Source organism: Sciurus vulgaris, assembly GCF_902686455.1.
Source record: "Sciurus vulgaris genome assembly, chromosome: 6".
Lineage (NCBI taxonomy): Eukaryota > Metazoa > Chordata > Mammalia > Rodentia > Sciuridae > Sciurus > Sciurus vulgaris.
In genome coordinates, this window is record NC_136466.1 from 33,865,029 (window position 1) to 33,890,444 (window position 25,416).

General features: G+C 51.3%; 1 long non-coding RNA gene across 2 annotated transcripts in view; it reads right to left on the reverse strand.

Moving 5' to 3' along the window:
• Positions 1 to 11,030: 11,030 nt before the first annotated feature.
• LOC306663756 overlaps positions 11,031 to 25,416 on the reverse strand; it is a 20,643-nt gene continuing 6,257 nt past the window's right edge. The window contains exons 1-5 of one of the 2 annotated variants that reach the window (XR_013764517.1): positions 23,754 to 23,885; positions 20,576 to 20,730; positions 17,398 to 17,552; positions 14,219 to 14,373; positions 11,031 to 11,195 (exon numbers count right to left, since the gene is read on the reverse strand). This is a non-coding gene — a long non-coding RNA (uncharacterized lncRNA). Of the gene's footprint in view, positions 11,196 to 14,218; positions 14,374 to 17,397; positions 17,553 to 20,575; positions 20,731 to 23,753; positions 23,886 to 25,416 lie in introns of those variants that run through there. The other variant, XR_013764518.1, reaches the window with a different exon arrangement.

The window sequence follows — 25,416 nt, forward strand, 5'->3', positions numbered from 1 at the left end:
ACATTATCTGAAATGAGGATGGATACTCCAGCTTTTTTTGCTGTGTCCATGTGCATGGTATGTTTTACCCCATCCTTTTAGTCTGTGGGTATCTCTTTCTATGAGATGAGTCTCTTGCAGGCAGCATATTGTTGGATTTTTGTTTTTAATCCAATCTGCCAGTCTATGTCTTTTGATTGATGAGTTCAGGCCATTAACATTCAGGGTTATTATTGTGATGTGATTTGTATTTCCATCATTTGACTCATTTTTGTTTTTTGACATGACTTGGTTTCTCCTTTATTTGGCTACTCCTTTAGGCTAGTTCCTACTGTTGCTGATTTGCATCGTTGTTTTTCATCTCTTCCTCATGGAATATTTTGCTAAGAATGTTCTGTAATGCCAGCTTTCTTTTTGTAAATTCTTTTAGCTTCTGTTTATCATGGAAGGATTTTATTTCATCGTCAAATCTGAAAGTAAGTTTTGCTGGGTATAAGATTCTTGGTTGGCATCTGTTTTCTTTCAGGGCTTGGTAAATGTTGTTCCAGACCCTTCTAGCTTTTAGGGTCTGGATTGAAAAATCTGCTGATATTCTTGTTGGTGTCCCCCTGAATATAATTTGATTCTTTTCTCTTGCAGCCTTTAAAATTCTGTCTTTATTTTGTATGTTAGGTATTTTCATAATAATGTGCCTTGGTGTGGGTCTGTTGTAATTTTGTATATTTAGAATCCTATAAGCCTCTTGTACCTGGTTTTCCATTTCATTCTTCAGATTTGAGTACTTTTCTGATATTATTTCATTGAATAGATTGTTCATTCCTTTGGTTTGTTTCTCTAAGTCTTCCTCAATCCCAATAATTCTTCAATTTGGTCTTTTCTTGGTATCCCATAATTATTGTAGATTCTGTTCATGATTTCTTACCATCTTCTTTGTTTGGTCAATTTTGTTTTCAAGATTGAATATTTTGTCTTCAGTGTCTGAGGTTCTGTTTTCCAGGTGTTCTATCCTATTGGTTATGCTTTCTATGGAGTTTTTAACTTTGTTTATTGTTTCCTTCATTTCAAGGATTTCTGTTTTTTTTCAGTGTCTCTAACTCCTTATTGAAATGATCTTTTTCATCCCAGATTTGCTCTTTTAACTGTTGATTGATGTGTTTATTTAATGCCTGCATTTGCTCTTTCATCTCTTCCTTCAATGCCTGCATTTGCTCTTTCATCTCCTCATTTGCTTCCCTGATTGCTTTAATTATGTACATTCTGGACTCCCTTTCTGACATTTCTTCTGCTGTGCTGTCATTGGGTTTTATTAATATAGTATTTAGGTTTGTTTGGGACATTTTCTTCCCTTGTTTTCTCATATTGGTCAGATATCAGTGGGACTCTGAGATATTGCAGATTTTCTCTTTTGGCTTATAATGTCCTTGCAGATTTCCAGTATATCACCTCCCAGCCTTCAGTAGCCTGAAGTCTTGGAGGAACTTGATAATGTAGTGCTTCCGACGAAAGCTGCCCCTAGGTGGCTACTGGGTCCAGGGCTGGTTCTGTGTGGAAATCCTCTCGCTGGGCGGTCCTGCTCCTAGAAGCTGGCTATAGACAGGGCCCGCCCCTGCCTGAGGGATCCATGCTGCTCGGAAAAAGCCTCTCCCCATCCTGCCTTGGTCCCAGAAGCCACCTGTAGGCCAGGCCCGCCAGTGGGTCTGGGGCTTGGGGTTGGCTCTGTGCAGAAAAGCTCCCACTGGGCGGGCCTTTTCCGAGGAGCTGGCTGTGGATTGCGACTGCCACCGGAGGGAGCAGGGCTGCTTGGGGAAGTCTCTTGCTGACCTTCCCTGATCCCAGAAACTGCCTGCTGGCTGGGGCCCACCTCTGCATCCCGGGCTTATGTCTGGCTCTGTGCAGAAAAGCTCTCACTTGGCGGGCCTGCTGTGAAAACCTGGCTGTGGACTGGGCCTGCTGCCAGAGGGAGCAAGGCTGCTTGGGGAAGTGTCTTACTGCCTTGCACTGGTTCAAGAAGCCACCTGTGGGGCCCACTGCGAAGCTCCCTGTGGGGTCCTGCTGCTGGTTCCAGGGCTTGGGGTTGGCTCTGTGCAGAAAAGCTCTCACTGGGTGGGCCTGCTCCAAGAAGCTGGCTGTGGATTGCGCCTGCTGCCAGAGGGAGCAGGGCTGCTTTGGGAAGACTCTTGCTGCCCTGCTGTGCTCTGCAAAGCTGCCCCTGCCTGGGCCTGCCACCCTGGCTGAACTTCACCCAGTGGGAGAGACTCACCCTCCCGGCTCTATGTTGGTCTGAGTCTCAGAATACCTCCCCTTCTTAATCCTGAGTTCTTGAGTGACAGGAGATGCAGTCACCCTCTAGTCCACCTTCTTGGATCTCCAGAACTTCATTTTTATACATTTCATTGCAGACATTTGCATGTGTTTAAGAAACTGACTCCTCTGAGCACCTGCAAGGCCAGGTCTGTGTGGTGTTGAGACCTTGTCACACAGAAGGTCATAAAGAGAATTTTAAAGGCTGTGAGAGAAAAAAAATCAAATTACATTAAGAGAGAAATCAATACTGATATCAGCAGATTTCTCAACCCAGACCCTAAAAGCTAGAAGGGCCCAGAACAACTTATTTCAAGCTCTGAGGAAAATGAATGCCAACCAAGAATCTTATACCCAGCAAAACTAACCTTCAGATTTGATGATGAAATAAAATCCTTCCATGATAAACAAAAGCTAAAAGAATTTACAAATAGAAAGCCGGCACTATAGAACATTCTCTGCAAAATATTCCATGAGGAAGAAATGAAAAACAATGATGAAAGTCAGCATAGGGAGGAACTACCCAAAAGGAATAGCCAAGTGAAGTAGACAAGAAGTCAAGTTAAAAACAAAAAATAAGCAAAAATGACTGGGAATACAAATCATATCTCAATAATTACCCTGATTGTTAATGGCCTGAAGTCATAAATCAAAAGACATAAACTGGCAGATTGGATTAAAAAGAAAGACCCAACAATATTCTGCCTGCAAGAGACTCATCTCAAAAAAAGATATCCTCAGATTAAAGGTGAAAGGATGGGAGAAAACATACCATGCATATGGACTCAGTAAAAAAGTGGGGGTATCCATTCTCATATCGGTTAAAGCAGACTTCAAGTCAAAATTAGAAGGAATAGAGAAGAACATTTCATACTGCTTAAGGGAAGAAAATCAGCAAGACATAAAAATCATAAATAGTTATGCCCCAAACAATGGCTCATCCATGTATGTCAAACAAATCCTTCTCAATCCCAGGAACCAAATAGACCACAATGCAATAATACTAGGTGACTTTAACACACCTCTCTCAACACTGGACAGATCTTTCAAACAAAAATTGAACAAAGAAACCATAGATCTCAATAATACAATTTAGACTTAACAGACATATATAGATTATTCCATCCATCAATGAGCGAATACACTTTCTTCTCAGAAGCACATGAATCCTTCTCTAAAATAGACCATATGTTATGCCACAAATCTACTCTTAGCAAATACAACAGATAGAGACACTACCTTGTATTCTATCAGATCATTATGGAATGAAATTAGAAATGAATGACAAAGTAAAAAAAAACAGAAACTCTTCCAACACCTGGAAATTAAATAATACACTATTGAATCATGCATGGTTAACAGAAGACATCATGGGGGAAATTAAAAAATTCCTAGAGGTAAATGAAAACCAAGATACAACATATCAAAATCTCTGGGACACTATGAAAGCAGTACTAAGCGAAAAATTCATTCCATAGAGTGTATTCAATGAAAGAAGAAAAAGCCAACAAATAAACAACCTAACATTATAGATCAAAGCCCTAGAAAAAGAAGAACAGATCAACACCAAAAGTAGTAGATGAAAGAAAATAGTTAAAATCAGAGTTGAAATCACTGAAATTGAAACAAAAGAAAGAATCAAAAAAATTGACAAAATATAGAGGACATATGATCCACCCAAACTGAATCAGGAGGACATACACAATTTAGATAGATCAATTTCAAGCACTGAAATAGAAGTTATCAAAAAACTACCAAAAAGGAAAGTTTGGGACCAGATGGACTCTCAGAGGAGTTCTACAAGACCTTCAAAGAAGAGCTCATTCCAATACTCCTCAAAGTATTCCATGAAATAGAAGAGGAGGGAATCTTTCCAAATTCATTCTATGAAGCTAGTATCACCCTGATATCAAAACCAGACAAAGACACATCAAGGAAATAAAATTTCAGCCCAATATCCTTAATGAACATAGATACAAAAATTCTTAATAAAATTTTAGCAAACTGCCTACAAAAACATATTTAAAAGACAGTGCACCATGATCAAGTGGTGTTTATCCCAAGGATGCAAGGTTGGTTCAACATCCAGAAATCAATAAATGTAATTCATCATATCAAGAAACTTAAAGTTAAGAATCACATGATTATTTCAATAGAATTATTTGATAAAATACAGCACCCCTTCATGCTCAAAACACTAGAAAAAATAGGGAATAGTAGGAACATTCCTCAACACTGTAAAGGCTATCTATGCTAAGCCCATGGCCAATATAATTCTAAATGGTGAAAAACTGAAAGCATTCTCCCTAAAAGGTGAAACAATGCAAAATGCCCTGTTTCGCCACTTCTATTCAAAATCGTCCTTGAAACTCTAGCCAGAGCAATTAGACATGCCAAAGAAATTAAAGAAATACAAATAGGAAAGGAAGAACTCAAACTATCCCTATTTGCTAATGACAAGATTCTATATTTAGAGGAGCCAAAAAATTTAACCAGAAAACTTCATAGAACTCATAAATGAATTCAGTTAAATAGCAGGATATGAAATCAATGCTCATAAATCTAATGCATTTTTATTCATATGTGATGAATCCCCTGAAAGAGAATTTAGGAAAACTACCCCATTCACAATAGTCTAAAAAAATAAAATAAAATACCTGGGAATCAATCTGAGAGGTGAAAGACCTGTATGGTGAGAACTACAGAACATTAAAGAAAGAAATTGAAGAGAACCTTAGAAAATGGAAAGATCTCCCATGTTCTTGGATAGACAGAATTAATATTGTCAAAATGACCATACTACCAAAAGTGCTATACAAATTCAATGCAATTCCAATTAAAATTGCAATGATATAACTCATAGAAACAGAGCAAGCTATCATGAAATTCATTTGGAAGAATAAGAAACCCAGAATAGCTAAAGCAATCCTTAGCAGGAAGAGTGAAGCAGGGGGTATCACAATACGAGAACTTCAACTATACTATAGAGCAATAGAAACAAAAATGGCATGGTATTGGCACCAAAATAGACAGGTAGATCAATGATACAGAATAGAGTAAACAGAAACAAACCCACATAAATACAGTTTTCTCATACTAGACAAAGGGGCCAAAAATATACAATGAAGTAAACATACCCTCTTCAACAAATGGTGCTGGGAAAACTGGAAATCCATATGCAACAAAATGAAAATAAACCCCTATCTCTCAGCCTGCACAAAACTCAACTCAAAATGGATCAAGGACCTCAGAGTTAGACCAGAGACTCTGCATCTTATAGAAGAAAAAGTAGGTCCAAATCTTCAACATGTTGGCTTAGGATCAGACTTCCTTAACATGATTCCCAAAGCACAAGAAATAAAAGCAGGAATCAATAATTGGGATAGATTCAAACTAAAAAGCTTTCTCTCAGCAAAGGAAACTATCAGAAATGTGAAGAGAGAGCCTACAGAGTGGGAGAAAATCTTTGTCCCACATACTTGATATACAACACTAATTTCCAGAATCTATAAAGAACTCAAAAAACTTTACACCAAGAATACAAATAACCCAATCAATAAATGGGCTAAGGGAATGAGCAAAGACTTCACAGAAGATCTACAATCAACAGATGTATGAAAGACTGTTCAACATCTCTAGTAATAAGAGAAATGCAAATCAAAACTACCCTAAGATTCCATCTCACCCCAATTAAAATGGCGATTATCAAGAATACAAGCAATAATCAGTTTTGGTGAGGATGTGGGGAAAAAGGTGCATTCATACATTGCTGGTGGGGTTGCAAATTGGTGCACCCACTCTAGAAAGCAGTATGGAGATTCCTCAGAAAGCTTGGAATGGAACCACCATTTGACCCAGTTATCCCATTCCTCGGCCTATACCCAAAGGACTTAAAATCAGCATACTACAGAGATACAGCCACATCAATGTTCATAGCTGCTCAATTCACAATAGATAGATTGTGGGACCAATCTAGATGCCCTTCAATTGATGAGTAGATAAAGAAACTCTGGAATGTATATAAACAATGGAATATCACTCAGCCATAAAGAAGAATAAAATTGTGGCATTTGCAGGGAAATGGAGACAGTTGGAGAATATCATGCTAAGTGAGTAAGCCAATTCCAAAAAAACCAAAGTCCAAATGATCTCTCTCATAAGCGGATGATGCTATATAACCAGGGGTGGGAGGGAGGCAAGAAGGGAGGAAGGATGGATTGTATAGAGGAAAAAGAGGGGTGGGGGGAGGGAAAAATGAAAAAAAGTCACTTCTCTATATACACGTATGATTACACAAATGGTGTGACTCTGCTTCATGTACTTCCAGAGAAACAACAGTTGTACCCCATTTGTGTATAATGAATCAAAATAAATAAAAATATTGAACGATATTATAAGCATTCATTCACATGTCTGCATTTCTTAGATGAAAAAATTGCCTAAAGGGTAAGATATGAACTTTATGTATTATATTAACCCCATGAAAGACTTACAACCTGGAAAATACCACGTAATTTGACAATATTTTTAATCAAAAGAAACATGTGAAAATATTAAAGCAAATTAAAATAACTTTAATTCATGTAGATAATTTCAAGATAAAGAAAGGGACAGAGTAACACACAGGGAGAGGAATCACCACTTATATATAAATCCTAGACCTTGTTTAATTACTTAAGTACCCTCAATCATATGTTACAAAATAGAAAGTCAAATATTTAAGTTAAATATGTGAAATGGATGGTATCACCTTCATCCAAATAAGGAGCAAAGACTGGCAGACAATGGAAACAAATTCTTTATTATAGACAAAGACTGTTTCAGTTATTTTCTGGAAATATTATTTTAAAAGAGGATAGAATAAAAAAACTTCTATTTCACAGTGACTGTGTTATACAGGCTTTACATCTAACTGTGCTAAAGTTCTTATCTGCATGATGTGTGGTAAACATACTTTGGTAATGATTAATATGGGGTGTATAAAAACACACACATGCACACACACACATATATATAGATATATACATAAACACATACATAGGACAGAATTATGACAAGAGAAGTTATTTATGGCTTATATATTATATAAGGCTGCTAGAAACACTAAACAAAGATATCCCAAATATTGGCTTTTATATAGGGGCAAACATTTGTAAAATCTGCAATATAAAAATGGGATCACAATAGATATTGTATAATTTACACATAAACTGTATGGTTCATGTAATAGGATTTATATATCAGAAAAAAACATTTCACACACTTGTTACAATTTCTATGATTAAAGGGTTCAATACAAAATAGAAAAAATATAGTTTACAAGTATGGAGGATTGTCAGTATGCATATACTTTCTGAAGAATAAGGAAAAGGTAATAGGAGTAAGAAAGATGTGGCTCAACAGTTGTAAAAATATATGTGCTTGTTTCTTTAAAAAATGGGGTGGAAGGTAACCAGACCACCACCCCAACCCACCAAAAAAATTCAGACTATATCTTATTTTTGCCTCCTTGTGAAAATGTTGCTTGAAAGAAAGAATTAAAAAAAAACAAATAAACAGTATGTGCATTAAAAATTTTTTAATAGTGTATTTTAAATTTCTGGAAAACTAATATGAGATCAACTAAATGATTGACAATGTGATTATGGCAGAGGGAAAACAAACACATATTTAATTTCTCTGAATTGATTTTTAAATAGTGAGATCGTTAAAATAGATATTCTTGTATCATTCCTTACACCAAAAAGAAAAATCAAAGTACTCCCAGAACCAAGGTAATCTGGGAACACCACACACATCACTCAATTCTACATATCTTTGCCTGAAAAGAACTATAAAGCCTTTTCGGCTAGAGGACAGTCCTGAGACAGATCTACACCTATCTAGTTAGGAGGAAAAGGGATGTAGCGGGAAAATGAGCAGACTATTTCTCCAGTGATCCATGGTGGCCTTGGGCAGGAGGGAAGGCACGCGACCTGGGAAGCACGGTGTGCTCAGGTCCTCATGCTCTAAGGAGATTTGGGGGCTTCATTCAATCCTGAAGCCCAAGCCTTTTCCACCACAAGCATTTCCTCTTTATCCCACGAGGCCACCTCCTGCTGGATTTTGCCTTTCAAGAATTTGAAGCAGCACATACCTGGGCAAAAGCCAAGGGCACACTGGAGGTGCTGGATCTTCCCAATTCTTTCAGGACCGTGGGAGGCTGAGGAAGGAGGTCCTCAGGAGCAAAGACATTCTCCCTAAATTGCAGAAGCATTAAGAAACGCAGCCACGACCTGTCTGGGAACACAAAGAGGCCAAGGGCACAGCGATGGCTCACTGGAAGAGTGGCACCAGGGACCAAGTGTGTGGCAGGATAGAGAAAGAAAGCAACACCGTACTTTGAATCTTGGCGAACATGTGTCTGCAGCGAATCTTGTCAAGAACCCTTGCGCTGAGCTCAGTTCCAGAGTGTTACTTGGGCGAAGTGGGCATCATTCCCTTCCACTGGAAGTCCTGCTACCCCTGTTTGCATCCTTGCCCAGGAAGTGCATCCCTGGATTCACAGTGCTCCTGTGCAATGCGCCAAAGAGGCCAGAGCGAAGACATTGAAAGGGGAAAGCGCTGGCATCCTGCAACTTGGGAGGGGAGGGCGAGGAGCTTGCCGGCTCAGGCAGGAGGGTGCAGTTTGTTTCTCTGGGCGGGGTGTGTTTCTGGGCCTTGGGCCACATGGGTGCAAAGGAGTGGCTGCTGCGACCTCCTGGATGCTCTGCAGGGAGCGCCAGATGTCACAGAAAGGGGGCGTGAGAGCAGGATGGCGTCACGGTTCCCACAGCAACCAGAGACGCTTCCGGGTGCGGGCCGCTTGAGGCGGAGAGTCAAGTCCCGCGGCGGCTCCGCTGGGATGGGAAGAGGGAAGAGGCAGGGAGCGAGTTCCCGGAGCCTGGTTCCTGTGGGAACCGCGATCCCAGCTTCTTGGCCAGGGAGCAGAGGAGCCAGGGCGTGTTGGGGGCGCGGCCGGGGGCGGGCCTAAGGAGAGCGATCCCAATGCCGCTGGCTCCAGGGCAAGGGACCCCGCGGCAGCCCGACAGCCCGCACTACCCGGCCGGCCCGCTTGGTGGCGCTGTCCACGTTGCCGTTGGGCCCCGTCAGCTGGCCGCCCGTGTCCCGCGTCAGGCCATCGGCCCCCAGCACCTGTACCGGGCCTGGCAGAATCACCCGGGTTCGGGAGGGAGCCAGGGTCACCCAGCTTGGCATGGGTGCCAGCGCCTTTGCCCTCCGCATCCGCTCCTGGGGGTCTGGGCTCCCTGGGGATTTTGCCGGTCAGCTCAACGGCTGGACGACGGCCCTATCCGCGAAACGGAATGACGGCTGTTGACAGCTGGGAGCAGGCGGGCATACAGTACAGCTCTGGAGCGGGTGGGGGTTCCGTGCTGATTGAATGGGGCCATATGCGGGAACTCGCATGGGGAGCCCCTCATTTCCTCGAATGCCCAAACACAGGAGAGAGGGAGCCTGGCGAGTTTGACTTGTAAAGGGAGGTGGGTGGCTGCTGGGTTAGCCGGTGAGGGGAGGAGGCCGGGGATCACAGGGCACGTGGGAGGGAGGACAGCAAAGTGGTAGCAAGGGAGGAGAGATGTTGTGTGCACACTCCAGCTCCAGGGCCCCACCTCCTAGACGTGGGCTGCTGGCCCACCACTAGGCTGCCCCGGGAAACACTCTTCTAGCGGTAACAAATAGGCCCATCAACTCACCATGACCTGCAGAAATACCTGGCCAAACTCCCTGCACAGGAGGGTTCATTCTCTTGCACTGATGATGGCCGGTCTGTCACAAACCCGCTGTGACAGTGCCAAGGGTCGTTTGAGCAGCCCCTGCAGGATGCAGACCACACGCTGGTGCCACAGAGCCCGGCACGAGGAAGCTCCCAACAAGAGAAATTGATGGGGGCAACAGGGGTCTGAGAGTGACAGGAGGAGTGCGGTTCCCAGGCCACAATTCTATCTTGAGGCACGCAACACGACGAAAGAGGGCACTGTCCCAAAGTTTCGCAGCTGGATAGGGAAAGGGCGAAGGAGCTAAGGACATCGCGTGGGGCAGTGAAGCAGAGAGGGGTGGGAGATGAAAACCAACCTCAGGGAAGAGACACAGAACGCCTTGCCGTCACCAGTGGTCTCCCCCAAAGTGCCGGGACATCCCTCCAACCTCAAAACTCTATACCAATTACAACAGGAAGCATTTGTGAGATCATTCGGTCAGCACAGGGAGTTCCTGACATCGCCTCAACTTCCTTGCCAAACGTGGGACCTATCATGCTCCTTGCAAGGGACAGTTCTTTACACGTATGCTCCTGTGGATTTCCTGGCACACGACCTGTGAGGAAAGGCCCCCTCCTCCACAGCACCTACACACAAGCAGTGGAATGGAAAGAAGTTCGAGTTTTAAAGGGCAGCAGAGAATGATGGCTCTCGAATTAAATTGTGTATCTCCACATCAGAGGTGCAGAGAAAAAGAAAAGGATAATCAGTGGTAGAGGCAAACGGCCACTCTGGGCGAATCCTGAATTTCAGAAACAGAACCCATTGAAACATCACTGCAGATGTGCTGGCAGTTCCCAACCACGAGAATCAGCATCGAATGTGTTTCCCAAACACCAGTTTCTGGGTTTGTATGCTTTCTTCCCTGCATTTCGTTTGTTTGTGTGTTTGTTTCCTGGGAGTGTAGGTGGGCATGTGCATCAGAAACATGCCACATATCTCACGTTTCTCACTTGGGCTTTACAGGTGAGTTCTTTAAAATCGGTGTCCTGGTATCATTCCTTACAGTGCAGAGCACAATCAAAAAATTCCCAGAAGCAAGGCAACGTGAGAACTGCACATCCATCACCCAGTTCTGCACAGCAAGCCTTCAGGACATCCATCAGGCTCCCCCAAAGTCTTTAGGTAAGCTTGCTTGGAACTGAGGCTGGACCTGCAGTGATAGAGGGACACCAGTGTTTATAGGCCCAGTGTGGGTGCCCAGCAGCAGTTCCCTGAATGCGGTCAAGAAATGTTTCTCTCCAGTGCACAGCACAAGAGACGGAGGAGGTGCAGTGCCTCAAGCAGCTCTCCTCCGTCTTGGGCTCTCGGTATCCCAGCTGCCATGGAGGTTGACAGGGAAGAGGACCAGGTGTACGAGTCCAATCCAAGGCAAGCGTGGGAAGCACGGTGTGCTGAGGTCGTCATGCTCTAAGGAGATTTGGGGGCTTCATTCAATCCTGAAGCCTTTTTGGTCACAAGCATTTCCGCTTTGTGCCTCGAGGCCACCTCCTGTCGGACTTTCCCTTTCCAGAATTGGAACCAGCACATACCTGGGCAAAAGCCAAGGGCACACTGGAGGCGCTGGATCTTCCCAATTGTGTCAGGACCGTGGGAGGCTGAGGAAGGAGGTCCTCAGGAGCAAAGACATTCTCCCTGAATTGCAGAAGCACTAAGAAACGCAGCCATGACGTGTCTGGGAATACAAAGAGGCCAAGGGCAGAGGCAATGGCTGACCGGGGCAGTGGCCCCAGGTACGATGTGTGCTGGCAGGATAGAGAAAGAAAGCAACACCGTACTTTGAATCTTGGCGTGCCTGTGTCTGCAGAGAATCTTTTGAAGAACCCTTGCGCTGAGCTCAGTTCCAGAGTGTTACTTGGGCCAAGAGGGCATCATTCCCTTCCATTGGAAGTCCTGCCTCCCCTGTTTGCATCCTTGCCCAGGAAGTGCCTCGCTGGGTTCACAGTGGTGCTGTGCAATGAGCCAAAGAGGCCAGAGCGAAGACATTGAAAGGGGAAAGCGCTGGCATCCTGCAACGTGGGAGGGGAGGGCGAGGAGCTTGCCGGCTCAGGCAGGAGGGTGCAGTTTGTTTCTGTGGGCGGGGTGTGTTTCTGGGCCTTGGGCCACATGGGTGCAAAGGAGTGGCTGCTGCGACCTCCTGGCTGCTCTGCAGGGAGCGCCTGATGTCACAGAAAGGGGGCGTGAGAGCAGGATGGCGTCACGGTTCCCACGGCAACCAGAGACGCTTCCGGGTGCGGGCCGCTTGAGGCGGAGAGTCAAGTCCCGCGGCGGCTCGGCTGGGATGGGAAGAGGGAAGAGGCAGGGAGCGAGTTCCCGGAGCCTGGTTCCTGTGGGAACCGCGATCCCAGCTTCTTGGCCAGGGAGCAGAGGAGCCAGGGCGTGTTGGGGGCGCGGCCGGGGGCGGGCCTAAGGAGAGCGATCCCAATGCCGCTGGCTCCAGGGCCAGGGACCTGGCGGCAGCCCGACAGCCCGCACTACCCGGCCGGCCCGCTTGGTGGCGCTGTCCACGTTGCCGTTGGGCCTCGCCAGCTGGCCGCCCGTGTCCCGCGTCAGGCCATCGGCCCCCAGCCGCTGTACCGGGCCTGGCAGGGACACCCGGGTTCGGGAGGGCGCGGGGGTCACCCAGCCTGGCACGGGTGCCAGCGGCTTTGCCCTCCGCATCCGCTCCTGCGGGTCCGGGCTCCCTGGGGATTTTGCCGGTCAGCTCACCGGCCGGCCGACGGAATGATGGCTGTTGACAGCTGGGGGCAGGCGGGCATCCAGTACAGCTCTGGAGGGGGTGGTGGTTCCGTGCTGATTGAATGGGGCCATATGCGGGAGCTCGGGTGGGGCGCCCCTCATTTCCTCGAATGCCCAAACACAGGAGAGAGGAGGCCTGGCGAGTTTGACTTGGAAAGGGAGGTGGGTGGCTGCTGGGATAGCCGGTGAGGGGAGGAGGCCGGGGATCACTGGGCACGTGGGAGGGAGCCCAGCAAAGAGGTAGCAAGGCAGGAGAAAGGATCTGTGCACACTCCAGCTCCCAGGCCCCACCTCCCAGACGTGGGCTGCTGGCCCACCACTAGGCTGCCCCGGGAAACACTCTTGCTAGTGGTTTCCAAGAGGCCCCTCCACTCAACATGACCTGCAGAAATACCTGGCCGAACTCCCTGCATTCGAGGGTTCATTCTCTTGCACCGATGAGGCCGGTCTGTCACAAAGCCCGCTCTGACAGTGCCAAGGGTCGTTTGAGCAGCCCCTGCAGGATGCAGACCACACGCTGGTGCCACAGAGCCCGGCACGAGGAAGCTCCCAACAAGAGAAATTGATGGGGGCAACAGGGGTCTGAGAGTGACAGGAGGAGTGCGGTTCCCAGGCCACAATTCTATCTTGAGGCACGCAACACGACGAAAGAGGGCACTGTCCCAAAGTTTCGCAGCTGGATAGGGAAAGGGCGAAGGAGCTAAGGACATCGCGTGGGGCAGTGAAGCAGAGAGGGGTGGGAGATGAAAACCAACCTCAGGGAAGAGACACAGAACGCCTTGCCGTCACCAGTGGTCTCCCCCAAAGTGCCGGGACATCCCTCCAACCTCAAAACTCTATACCAATTACAACAGGAAGCATTTGTGAGATCATTCGGTCAGCACAGGGAGTTCCTGACATCGCCTCAACTTCCTTGCCAAACGTGGGACCTATCATGCTCCTTGCAAGGGACAGTTCTTTACACGTATGCTCCTGTGGATTTCCTGGCACACGACCTGTGAGGAAAGGCCCCCTCCTCCACAGCACCTACACACAAGCAGTGGAATGGAAAGAAGTTCGAGTTTTAAAGGGCAGCAGAGAATGATGGCTCTCGAATTAAATTGTGTATCTCCACATCAGAGGTGCAGAGAAAAAGAAAAGGATAATCAGTGGTAGAGGCAAACGCCCACTCTGGGCGAATCCTGAATTTCAGAAACAGAACCCATTGAAACATCACTGCAGATGTGCTGGCAGTTCCCAACCACGAGAATCAGCATCGAATGTGTTTCCCAAACACCAGTTTCTGGGTTTGTATGCTTTCTTCCCTGCATTTCGTTTGTTTGTGTGTTTGTTTCCTGGGAGTGTAGGTGGGCATGTGCATCAGAAACATGCCACATATCTCACGTTTCTCATTTGGGCTTTACAGGTGAGTTCTTTAAAATCGGTGTCCTGGTATCATTCCTTACAGTGCAGAGCACAATCAAAAAATTCCCAGAAGCAAGGCAACGTGAGAACTGCACATCCATCACCCAGTTCTGCACAGCAAGCCTTCAGGACATCCATCACGCTCCCCCAAAGTCTTTAGGTAAGCTTGCTTGGAATTGAGGCTGGACCTGCAGTGATAGAGGGACACCAGTGTTTATAGGCCCAGTGTGGGTGCCCAGCAGCAGTTCCCTGAATGCGGTCAAGAAATGTTTCTCTCCAGTGCACAGCACAAGAGACGGAGGAGGTGCAGTGCCTCAAGCAGCTCTCCTCCGTCTTGGGCTCTCGGTATCCCAGCTGCCATGGAGGTTGACAGGGAAGAGGACCAGGTGTACGAGTCCAATCCAAGGCAAGCGTGGGAAGCACGGTGTGCTGAGGTCGTCATGCTCTAAGGAGATTTGGGGGCTTCATTCAATCCTGAAGCCTTTTTGGTCACAAGCATTTCCGCTTTGTGCCTCGAGGCCACCTCCTGTCGGACTTTCCCTTTCCAGAATTGGAACCAGCACATACCTGGGCAAAAGCCAAGGGCACACTGGAGGCGCTGGATCTTCCCAATTGTGTCAGGACCGTGGGAGGCTGAGGAAGGAGGTCCTCAGGAGCAAAGACATTCTCCCTGAATTGCAGAAGCACTAAGAAACGCAGCCATGACGTGTCTGGGAATACAAAGAGGCCAAGGGCAGAGGCAATGGCTGACCGGGGCAGTGGCCCCAGGTACGATGTGTGCTGGCAGGATAGAGAAAGAAAGCAACACCGTACTTTGAATCTTGGCGTGCCTGTGTCTGCAGAGAATCTTTTGAAGAACCCTTGCGCTGAGCTCAGTTCCAGAGTGTTACTTGGGCCAAGAGGGCATCATTCCCTTCCATTGGAAGTCCTGCCTCCCCTGTTTGCATCCTTGCCCAGGAAGTGCCTCGCTGGGTTCACAGTGGTGCTGTGCAATGAGCCAAAGAGGCCAGAGCGAAGACATTGAAAGGGGAAAGCGCTGGCATCCTGCAACGTGGGAGGGGAGGGCGAGGAGCTTGCCGGCTCAGGCAGGAGGGTGCAGTTTGTTTCTCTGGGCGGGGTGTGTTTCTGGGCCTTGGGCCACATGGGTGCAAAGGAGTGGCTGCTGCGACCTCCTGGCTGCTCTGCAGGGAGCGCCTGATGTCACAGAAAGGGGGCGTGAGAGCAGGATGGCGTCACGGTTCCCACGGCAACCAGAGACGCTTCCGGGTGCGGGCCGCTTGAGGCGGAGAGTCAAGTCCCGCGGCGGCTCGGCTGGGATGGGAAGAGGGAAGAGGCAGGGAGCGAGTTCCCGGAGCCTGGTTCCTGTGGGAACCGCGATCCCAGCTTCTTGGCCAGGGAGCAGAGGAGCCAGGGCGTGTTGGGGGCGCGGCCGGGGGCGGGCCTAAGGAGAGCGATCCCAATGCCGCTGGCTCCAGGGCCAGGGACCTGGCGGCAGCCCGACAGCCCGCACTACCCGGCCGGCCCGCTTGGTGGCGCTGTCCACGTTGCCGTTGGGCCTCGCCAGCTGGCCGCCCGTGTCCCGCGTCAGGCCATCGGCCCCCAGCCGCTGTACCGGGCCTGGCAGGGACACCCGGGTTCGGGAGGGCGCGGGGGTCACCCAGCCTGGCACGGGTGCCAGCGGCTTTGCCCTCCGCATCCGCTCCTGCGGGTCCGGGCTCCCTGGGGATTTTGCCGGTCAGCTCACCGGCCGGCCGACGGAATGATGGCTGTTGACAGCTGGGGGCAGGCGGGCATCCAGTACAGCTCTGGAGGGGGTGGTGGTTCCGTGCTGATTGAATGGGGCCATATGCGGGAGCTCGGGTGGGGCGCCCCTCATTTCCTCGAATGGCCAAACACAGGAGAGAGGAGGCCTGGCGAGTTTGACTTGGAAAGGGAGGTGGGTGGCTGCTGGGATAGCCGGTGAGGGGAGGAGGCCGGGGATCACTGGGCACGTGGGAGGGAGCCCAGCAAAGAGGTAGCAAGGCAGGAGAAAGGATCTGTGCACACTCCAGCTCCCAGGCCCCACCTCCCAGACGTGGGCTGCTGGCCCACCACTAGGCTGCCCCGGGAAACACTCTTGCTAGTGGTTTCCAAGAGGCCCCTCCACTCAACATGACCTGCAGAAATACCTGGCCGAACTCCCTGCACTCGAGGGTTCATTCTCTTGCACCTGATGAGGCCGGTCTGTCACAAAGCCCGCTCTGACAGTGCCAAGGGTCGTTTGAGCAGCCCCTGCAGGATGCAGACCACACGCTGGTGCCACAGAGCCCGGCACGAGGAAGCTCCCAACAAGAGAAATTGATGGGGGCAACAGGGGTCTGAGAGTGACAGGAGGAGTGCGGTTCCCAGGCCACAATTCTATCTTGAGGCACGCAACACGACGAAAGAGGGCACTGTCCCAAAGTTTCGCAGCTGGATAGGGAAAGGGCGAAGGAGCTAAGGACATCGCGTGGGGCAGTGAAGCAGAGAGGGGTGGGAGATGAAAACCAACCTCAGGGAAGAGACACAGAACGCCTTGCCGTCACCAGTGGTCTCCCCCAAAGTGCCGGGACATCCCTCCAACCTCAAAACTCTATACCAATTACAACAGGAAGCATTTGTGAGATCATTCGGTCAGCACAGGGAGTTCCTGACATCGCCTCAACTTCCTTGCCAAACGTGGGACCTATCATGCTCCTTGCAAGGGACAGTTCTTTACACGTATGCTCCTGTGGATTTCCTGGCACACGACCTGTGAGGAAAGGCCCCCTCCTCCACAGCACCTACACACAAGCAGTGGAATGGAAAGAAGTTCGAGTTTTAAAGGGCAGCAGAGAATGATGGCTCTCGAATTAAATTGTGTATCTCCACATCAGAGGTGCAGAGAAAAAGAAAAGGATAATCAGTGGTAGAGGCAAACGCCCACTCTGGGCGAATCCTGAATTTCAGAAACAGAACCCATTGAAACATCACTGCAGATGTGCTGGCAGTTCCCAACCACGAGAATCAGCATCGAATGTGTTTCCCAAACACCAGTTTCTGGGTTTGTATGCTTTCTTCCCTGCATTTGGTTTGTTTGTGTGTTTGTTTCCTGGGAGTGTAGGTGGGCATGTGCATCAGAAACATGCCACATATCTCACGTTTCTCATTTGGGCTTTACAGGTGAGTTCTTTAAAATCGGTGTCCTGGTATCATTCCTTACAGTGCAGAGCACAATCAAAAAATTCCCAGAAGCAAGGCAACGTGAGAACTGCACATCCATCACCCAGTTCTGCACAGCAAGCCTTCAGGACATCCATCACGCTCCCCCAAAGTCTTTAGGTAAGCTTGCTTGGAATTGAGGCTGGACCTGCAGTGATAGAGGGACACCAGTGTTTATAGGCCCAGTGTGGGTGCCCAGCAGCAGTTCCCTGAATGCGGTCAAGAAATGTTTCTCTCCAGTGCACAGCACAAGAGACGGAGGAGGTGCAGTGCCTCAAGCAGCTCTCCTCCGTCTTGGGCTCTCGGTATCCCAGCTGCCATGGAGGTTGACAGGGAAGAGGACCAGGTGTACGAGTCCAATCCAAGGCAAGCGTGGGAAGCACGGTGTGCTGAGGTCGTCATGCTCTAAGGAGATTTGGGGGCTTCATTCAATCCTGAAGCCTTTTTGGTCACAAGCATTTCCGCTTTGTGCCTCGAGGCCACCTCCTGTCGGACTTTCCCTTTCCAGAATTGGAACCAGCACATACCTGGGCAAAAGCCAAGGGCACACTGGAGGCGCTGGATCTTCCCAATTGTGTCAGGACCGTGGGAGGCTGAGGAAGGAGGTCCTCAGGAGCAAAGACATTCTCCCTGAATTGCAGAAGCACTAAGAAACGCAGCCATGACGTGTCTGGGAATACAAAGAGGCCAAGGGCAGAGGCAATGGCTGACCGGGGCAGTGGCCCCAGGTACGATGTGTGCTGGCAGGATAGAGAAAGAAAGCAACACCGTACTTTGAATCTTGGCGTGCCTGTGTCTGCAGAGAATCTTTTGAAGAACCCTTGCGCTGAGCTCAGTTCCAGAGTGTTACTTGGGCCAAGAGGGCATCATTCCCTTCCATTGGAAGTCCTGCCTCCCCTGTTTGCATCCTTGCCCAGGAAGTGCCTCGCTGGGTTCACAGTGGTGCTGTGCAATGAGCCAAAGAGGCCAGAGCGAAGACATTGAAAGGGGAAAGCGCTGGCATCCTGCAACGTGGGAGGGGAGGGCGAGGAGCTTGCCGGCTCAGGCAGGAGGGTGCAGTTTGTTTCTGTGGGCGGGGTGTGTTTCTGGGCCTTGGGCCACATGGGTGCAAAGGAGTGGCTGCTGCGACCTCCTGGCTGCTCTGCAGGGAGCGCCTGATGTCACAGAAAGGGGGCGTGAGAGCAGGATGGCGTCACGGTTCCCACGGCAACCAGAGACGCTTCCGGGTGCGGGCCGCTTGAGGCGGAGAGTCAAGTCCCGCGGCGGCTCGGCTGGGATGGGAAGAGGGAAGAGGCAGGGAGCGAGTTCCCGGAGCCTGGTTCCTGTGGGAACCGCGATCCCAGCTTCTTGGCCAGGGAGCAGAGGAGCCAGGGCGTGTTGGGGGCGCGGCCGGGGGCGGGCCTAAGGAGAGCGATCCCAATGCCGCTGGCTCCAGGGCCAGGGACCTGGCGGCAGCCCGACAGCCCGCACTACCCGGCCGGCCCGCTTGGTGGCGCTGTCCACGTTGCCGTTGGGCCTCGCCAGCTGGCCGCCCGTGTCCCGCGTCAGGCCATCGGCCCCCAGCCGCTGTACCGGGCCTGGCAGGGACACCCGGGTTCGGGAGGGCGCGGGGGTCACCCAGCCTGGCACGGGTGCCAGCGGCTTTGCCCTCCGCATCCGCTCCTGCGGGTCCGGGCTCCCTGGGGATTTTGCCGGTCAGCTCACCGGCCGGCCGACGGAATGATGGCTGTTGACAGCTGGGGGCAGGCGGGCATCCAGTACAGCTCTGGAGGGGGTGGTGGTTCCGTGCTGATTGAATGGGGCCATATGCGGGAGCTCGGGTGGGGCGCCCCTCATTTCCTCGAATGGCCAAACACAGGAGAGAGGAGGCCTGGCGAGTTTGACTTGGAAAGGGAGGTGGGTGGCTGCTGGGATAGCCGGTGAGGGGAGGAGGCCGGGGATCACTGGGCACGTGGGAGGGAGCCCAGCAAAGAGGTAGCAAGGCAGGAGAAAGGATCTGTGCACACTCCAGCTCCCAGGCCCCACCTCCCAGACGTGGGCTGCTGGCCCACCACTAGGCTGCCCCGGGAAACACTCTTGCTAGTGGTTTCCAAGAGGCCCCTCCACTCAACATGACCTGCAGAAATACCTGGCCGAACTCCCTGCATTCGAGGGTTCATTCTCTTGCACCGATGAGGCCGGTCTGTCACAAAGCCCGCTCTGACAGTGCCAAGGGTCGTTTGAGCAGCCCCTGCAGGATGCAGACCACACGCTGGTGCCACAGAGCCCGGCACGAGGAAGCTCCCAACAAGAGAAATTGATGGGGGCAACAGGGGTCTGAGAGTGACAGGAGGAGTGCGGTTCCCAGGCCACAATTCTATCTTGAGGCACGCAACACGACGAAAGAGGGCACTGTCCCAAAGTTTCGCAGCTGGATAGGGAAAGGGCGAAGGAGCTAAGGACATCGCGTGGGGCAGTGAAGCAGAGAGGGGTGGGAGATGAAAACCAACCTCAGGGAAGAGACACAGAACGCCTTGCCGTCACCAGTGGTCTCCCCCAAAGTGCCGGGACATCCCTCCAACCTCAAAACTCTATACCAATTACAACAGGAAGCATTTGTGAGATCATTCGGTCAGCACAGGGAGTTCCTGACATCGCCTCAACTTCCTTGCCAAACGTGGGACCTATCATGCTCCTTGCAAGGGACAGTTCTTTACACGTATGCTCCTGTGGATTTCCTGGCACACGACCTGTGAGGAAAGGCCCCCTCCTCCACAGCACCTACACACAAGCAGTGGAATGGAAAGAAGTTCGAGTTTTAAAGGGCAGCAGAGAATGATGGCTCTCGAATTAAATTGTGTATCTCCACATCAGAGGTGCAGAGAAAAAGAAAAGGATAATCAGTGGTAGAGGCAAACGCCCACTCTGGGCGAATCCTGAATTTCAGAAACAGAACCCATTGAAACATCACTGCAGATGTGCTGGCAGTTCCCAACCACGAGAATCAGCATCGAATGTGTTTCCCAAACACCAGTTTCTGGGTTTGTATGCTTTCTTCCCTGCATTTCGTTTGTTTGTGTGTTTGTTTCCTGGGAGTGTAGGTGGGCATGTGCATCAGAAACATGCCACATATCTCACGTTTCTCATTTGGGCTTTACAGGTGAGTTCTTTAAAATCGGTGTCCTGGTATCATTCCTTACAGTGGAGAGCACAATCAAAAAATTCCCAGAAGCAAGGCAACGTGAGAACTGCACATCCATCACCCAGTTCTGCACAGCAAGCCTTCAGGACATCCATCACGCTCCCCCAAAGTCTTTAGGTAAGCTTGCTTGGAATTGAGGCTGGACCTGCAGTGATAGAGGGACACCAGTGTTTATAGGCCCAGTGTGGGTGCCCAGCAGCAGTTCCCTGAATGCGGTCAAGAAATGTTTCTCTCCAGTGCACAGCACAAGAGACGGAGGAGGTGCAGTGCCTCAAGCAGCTCTCCTCCGTCTTGGGCTCTCGGTATCCCAGCTGCCATGGAGGTTGACAGGGAAGAGGACCAGGTGTACGAGTCCAATCCAAGGCAAGCGTGGGAAGCACGGTGTGCTGAGGTCGTCATGCTCTAAGGAGATTTGGGGGCTTCATTCAATCCTGAAGCCTTTTTGGTCACAAGCATTTCCGCTTTGTGCCTCGAGGCCACCTCCTGTCGGACTTTCCCTTTCCAGAATTGGAACCAGCACATACCTGGGCAAAAGCCAAGGGCACACTGGAGGCGCTGGATCTTCCCAATTGTGTCAGGACCGTGGGAGGCTGAGGAAGGAGGTCCTCAGGAGCAAAGACATTCTCCCTGAATTGCAGAAGCACTAAGAAACGCAGCCATGACGTGTCTGGGAATACAAAGAGGCCAAGGGCAGAGGCAATGGCTGACCGGGGCAGTGGCCCCAGGTACGATGTGTGCTGGCAGGATAGAGAAAGAAAGCAACACCGTACTTTGAATCTTGGCGTGCCTGTGTCTGCAGAGAATCTTTTGAAGAACCCTTGCGCTGAGCTCAGTTCCAGAGTGTTACTTGGGCCAAGAGGGCATCATTCCCTTCCATTGGAAGTCCTGCCTCCCCTGTTTGCATCCTTGCCCAGGAAGTGCCTCGCTGGGTTCACAGTGGTGCTGTGCAATGAGCCAAAGAGGCCAGAGCGAAGACATTGAAAGGGGAAAGCGCTGGCATCCTGCAACGTGGGAGGGGAGGGCGAGGAGCTTGCCGGCTCAGGCAGGAGGGTGCAGTTTGTTTCTGTGGGCGGGGTGTGTTTCTGGGCCTTGGGCCACATGGGTGCAAAGGAGTGGCTGCTGCGACCTCCTGGCTGCTCTGCAGGGAGCGCCTGATGTCACAGAAAGGGGGCGTGAGAGCAGGATGGCGTCACGGTTCCCACGGCAACCAGAGACGCTTCCGGGTGCGGGCCGCTTGAGGCGGAGAGTCAAGTCCCGCGGCGGCTCGGCTGGGATGGGAAGAGGGAAGAGGCAGGGAGCGAGTTCCCGGAGCCTGGTTCCTGTGGGAACCGCGATCCCAGCTTCTTGGCCAGGGAGCAGAGGAGCCAGGGCGTGTTGGGGGCGCGGCCGGGGGCGGGCCTAAGGAGAGCGATCCCAATGCCGCTGGCTCCAGGGCCAGGGACCTGGCGGCAGCCCGACAGCCCGCACTACCCGGCCGGCCCGCTTGGTGGCGCTGTCCACGTTGCCGTTGGGCCTCGCCAGCTGGCCGCCCGTGTCCCGCGTCAGGCCATCGGCCCCCAGCCGCTGTACCGGGCCTGGCAGGGACACCCGGGTTCGGGAGGGCGCGGGGGTCACCCAGCCTGGCACGGGTGCCAGCGGCTTTGCCCTCCGCATCCGCTCCTGCGGGTCCGGGCTCCCTGGGGATTTTGCCGGTCAGCTCACCGGCCGGCCGACGGAATGATGGCTGTTGACAGCTGGGGGCAGGCGGGCATCCAGTACAGCTCTGGAGGGGGTGGTGGTTCCGTGCTGATTGAATGGGGCCATATGCGGGAGCTCGGGTGGGGCGCCCCTCATTTCCTCGAATGGCCAAACACAGGAGAGAGGAGGCCTGGCGAGTTTGACTTGGAAAGGGAGGTGGGTGGCTGCTGGGATAGCCGGTGAGGGGAGGAGGCCGGGGATCACTGGGCACGTGGGAGGGAGCCCAGCAAAGAGGTAGCAAGGCAGGAGAAAGGATCTGTGCACACTCCAGCTCCCAGGCCCCACCTCCCAGACGTGGGCTGCTGGCCCACCACTAGGCTGCCCCGGGAAACACTCTTGCTAGTGGTTTCCAAGAGGCCCCTCCACTCAACATGACCTGCAGAAATACCTGGCCGAACTCCCTGCATTCGAGGGTTCATTCTCTTGCACTGATGAGGCCGGTCTGTCACAAAGCCCGCTCTGACAGTGCCAAGGGTCGTTTGAGCAGCCCCTGCAGGATGCAGACCACACGCTGGTGCCACAGAGCCCGGCACGAGGAAGCTCCCAACAAGAGAAATTGATGGGGGCAACAGGGGTCTGAGAGTGACAGGAGGAGTGCGGTTCCCAGGCCACAATTCTATCTTGAGGCACGCAACACGACGAAAGAGGGCACTGTCCCAAAGTTTCGCAGCTGGATAGGGAAAGGGCGAAGGAGCTAAGGACATCGCGTGGGGCAGTGAAGCAGAGAGGGGTGGGAGATGAAAACCAACCTCAGGGAAGAGACACAGAACGCCTTGCCGTCACCAGTGGTCTCCCCCAAAGTGCCGGGACATCCCTCCAACCTCAAAACTCTATACCAATTACAACAGGAAGCATTTGTGAGATCATTCGGTCAGCACAGGGAGTTCCTGACATCGCCTCAACTTCCTTGCCAAACGTGGGACCTATCATGCTCCTTGCAAGGGACAGTTCTTTACACGTATGCTCCTGTGGATTTCCTGGCACACGACCTGTGAGGAAAGGCCCCCTCCTCCACAGCACCTACACACAAGCAGTGGAATGGAAAGAAGTTCGAGTTTTAAAGGGCAGCAGAGAATGATGGCTCTCGAATTAAATTGTGTATCTCCACATCAGAGGTGCAGAGAAAAAGAAAAGGATAATCAGTGGTAGAGGCAAACGCCCACTCTGGGCGAATCCTGAATTTCAGAAACAGAACCCATTGAAACATCACTGCAGATGTGCTGGCAGTTCCCAACCACGAGAATCAGCATCGAATGTGTTTCCCAAACACCAGTTTCTGGGTTTGTATGCTTTCTTCCCTGCATTTGGTTTGTTTGTGTGTTTGTTTCCTGGGAGTGTAGGTGGGCATGTGCATCAGAAACATGCCACATATCTCACGTTTCTCACTTGGGCTTTACAGGTGAGTTCTTTAAAATCGGTGTCCTGGTATCATTCCTTACAGTGCAGAGCACAATCAAAAAATTCCCAGAAGCAAGGCAACGTGAGAACTGCACATCCATCACCCAGTTCTGCACAGCAAGCCTTCAGGACATCCATCAGGCTCCCCCAAAGTCTTTAGGTAAGCTTGCTTGGAATTGAGGCTGGACCTGCAGTGATAGAGGGACACCAGTGTTTATAGGCCCAGTGTGGGTGCCCAGCAGCAGTTCCCTGAATGCGGTCAAGAAATGTTTCTCTCCAGTGCACAGCACAAGACACGGAGGAGGTGCAGTGCCTCAAGCAGCTCTCCTCCGTCTTGGGCTCTCGGTATCCCAGCTGCCATGGAGGTTGACAGGGAAGAGGACCAGGTGTACGAGTCCAATCCAAGGCAAGCGTGGGAAGCACGGTGTGCTGAGGTCATCATGCTCTAAGGAGATTTGGGGGCTTCATTCAATCCTGAAGCCTTTTTGGTCACAAGCATTTCCGCTTTGTGCCTCGAGGCCACCTCCTGTCGGACTTTCCCTTTCCAGAATTGGAACCAGCACATACCTGGGCAAAAGCCAAGGGCACACTGGAGGCGCTGGATCTTCCCAATTGTGTCAGGACCGTGGGAGGCTGAGGAAGGAGGTCCTCAGGAGCAAAGACATTCTCCCTGAATTGCAGAAGCACTAAGAAACGCAGCCATGACGTGTCTGGGAATACAAAGAGGCCAAGGGCAGAGGCAATGGCTGACCGGGGCAGTGGCCCCAGGTACGATGTGTGCTGGCAGGATAGAGAAAGAAAACAACACCGTACTTTGAATCTTGGCGTGCCTGTGTCTGCAGAGAATCTTTTGAAGAACCCTTGCGCTGAGCTCAGTTCCAGAGTGTTACTTGGGCCAAGAGGGCATCATTCCCTTCCATTGGAAGTCCTGCCTCCCCTGTTTGCATCCTTGCCCAGGAAGTGCCTCGCTGGGTTCACAGTGGTGCTGTGCAATGAGCCAAAGAGGCCAGAGCGAAGACATTGAAAGGGGAAAGCGCTGGCATCCTGCAACGTGGGAGGGGAGGGCGAGGAGCTTGCCGGCTCAGGCAGGAGGGTGCAGTTTGTTTCTGTGGGCGGGGTGTGTTTCTGGGCCTTGGGCCACATGGGTGCAAAGGAGTGGCTGCTGCGACCTCCTGGCTGCTCTGCAGGGAGCGCCTGATGTCACAGAAAGGGGGCGTGAGAGCAGGATGGCGTCACGGTTCCCACGGCAACCAGAGACGCTTCCGGGTGCGGGCCGCTTGAGGCGGAGAGTCAAGTCCCGCGGCGGCTCGGCTGGGATGGGAAGAGGGAAGAGGCAGGGAGCGAGTTCCCGGAGCCTGGTTCCTGTGGGAACCGCGATCCCAGCTTCTTGGCCAGGGAGCAGAGGAGCCAGGGCGTGTTGGGGGCGCGGCCGGGGGCGGGCCTAAGGAGAGCGATCCCAATGCCGCTGGCTCCAGGGCAAGGGACCTCGCGGCAGCCCGACAGCCCGCACTACCCGGCCGGCCCGCTTGGTGGCGCTGTCCACGTTGCCGTTGGGCCTCGCCAGCTGGCCGCCCGTGTCCCGCGTCAGGCCATCGGCCCCCAGCCGCTGTACCGGGCCTGGCAGGGACACCCGGGTTCGGGAGGGCGCGGGGGTCACCCACC